General features: G+C 41.1%; 1 pseudogene; it reads right to left on the bottom strand.

The window, feature by feature from the left end:
• Nucleotides 1–1,770: 1,770 nt before the first annotated feature.
• LOC118601897 lies at nucleotides 1,771–1,889 on the bottom strand (annotated as a pseudogene).
• Between the last annotated feature and the right edge of the window lie 249 nt (nucleotides 1,890–2,138).

Genomic DNA, 2,138 nt, shown 5'->3' with positions numbered 1-2,138 from the left:
AGCCTCAAGCTATAAATCAGTTTGATCCCCAAAATTAACCAGATCCCTGCCTCCGCTCAAGAAGACATTGCCCTCAAGAGTATCTGTGGACGATTCTTGGATATGAATCAATGAGATGCCCTAACTTGAACTTGCCTTGACAAGCTTTTGGTCTTCGAAAGACCAACAAATGGGAGGCAGCCTAGCATGATGGCTAAGAGCACCGACCTAGACTGGAATCCTGCTCTCTCTGCTTTATATGCTGAATTACGCCCACTCTCCCACCTCCCAAAATTCACATGTTGGAACCCCAACCTCTCCGACACCTCAGAATGGGACTTTATTTGGAGATCGGGTCTTTACAGAGGTCATTGATGAAAATGAGGTCATTAGGGTGGGCTTTAACACAATAGGACTGGTGACCTTATAAAAAGGGAAAATTTGGATACAGAGACACACAGAGAAGGAAAATCCCTTTTGAAAATGAAGGCAGAGATCGGGGTAATGATTCCACAAGCCAAAAAATATCAAAGACTGCCAGGAGACCACCAGGAGCTCGAAGAGAAGCATGGAACAAATTCTGCCTCGCAACCCTCGGAAGGAACCAACCCTACCACACCTCGATCTTGGATTTTTGGCCTCCAGAACTGAGAAACAATAAATTTCTATTGTTTAAGCCACCTAGTTTGTGGTACTCTGTCATGACAGCCCTGGAAAACTAATGTATTCAGTTACCATCTATCTGAGTATGGCTTCAGTACATGTGGATGGCAGAAAGTGTCTAACTCATATAATTGTTAGGAGAATTAAATTAAGTAATATATACAAGTGCTTTGTATAAAAGTTGACACAAGGGAAGAGATATATGAGAATTTGTTTAAAAATTGTTTTAAATCATCATGTACACAACCCATTGCAGGAATTATTAGTTCATTTGTCTGACTTTGCAGCTAGTGTGGTATTATAGGGGAGAATTTTTAAATCCTTTAGAAAGTCTAAATGTCATCATTTATTCTAAGCATCATCAATGAGTTGTTATAATTAGAGCTATGTTGTTTCCTTCATTTTTCTTTCAATAGTGTGATCTGGCAGTTCCTAGGGCCGTTAGGTTGCTAATAAATTATTAATCCGGGAGTTAATAATTCATGTTAATTGGTGCTATGAGGCACTTTCTCTGGCAAATGCGAGCAAAGGTCATAACTTTTTAACAGCAAAAGCGAAACCTTTTCTCCGTTTCTTTTTCCATGCTCTATCATGGAAATATGAAGATATGGGAGGCAAATTTTAACCAGAGCTAGGAAAGTGCGATAATCCCAAGGGTAAAGGTCTAGACCTTCGGTCATATTTCAGGGTCCAGCACGACCTCCTCAGTCCCTTCGGAAGGGGACAAGGGCTCCAGGGAACTCGGACGACTCCCGGGAAGGAGATGGCCACTCAGGTTTGTGAATCTTTGACAAGATGACATAGAATAATTGTAAGTGCTGACTTGTTCCTGATCATCCCCCCCCCCAAAAAAAAATTGCTGTAAAATAAAACGAGGCATTTGAGAGTGAGAGACTCGCTCACCAGTGGGATTTGACAACTCTTTTAAATTATTTCAAGGGCACTCGTTCACACTGGCCGGCTGCCACGGACTCCCAAGCAAATCCCTATCATTGTCGACTGCCTTGAGTTTAATTAGTGGATTTATGCTGTCTTTTTTTCTTTCCAGATATAATTTGAGGCAATTTCCTTTACAGACAACAGAAGGCAAGAAATCTATTTATTTGTTTCTTTGTTTATTCATTTTAATGCCTATAGCACTTAGTCTTCCTAGGGGGTCTCCCATCCAAGTACTAACCAGGCCCGACCCAGCTTAGCTTCCGAGATCGGATGGAATTGGGCTTGTTCAGGGTGGCGTGGCCGTAGCAGAAGGCAAGAAATTAAAGCTCCTTTTCTCAACAAGTTTGTATTTTCTGTCCGTCCAACTCTCGATTTGTCCCCAGGTCTATGAAACGGCCAACTAGCGGCCCGGATAGTCTGCGTGTTTTATAACTTTTTTATTCTTCATTACTATTTGAAAGCTTCATGTCAAGTAGTCACAGACTGATGTAAGGAAATAACATTCTCCTATTTGGAGATAAAATTATTCTTAGTAGCTTTTATTTCCGTTTTGATTA

Source organism: Rousettus aegyptiacus, unplaced genomic scaffold (genome assembly GCF_014176215.1).
Source record: "Rousettus aegyptiacus isolate mRouAeg1 unplaced genomic scaffold, mRouAeg1.p scaffold_m13_p_4, whole genome shotgun sequence".
Classification (NCBI taxonomy): Eukaryota; Metazoa; Chordata; class Mammalia; order Chiroptera; family Pteropodidae; genus Rousettus; species Rousettus aegyptiacus.
This window is presented reverse-complemented; position numbering and strand designations above follow the sequence as displayed.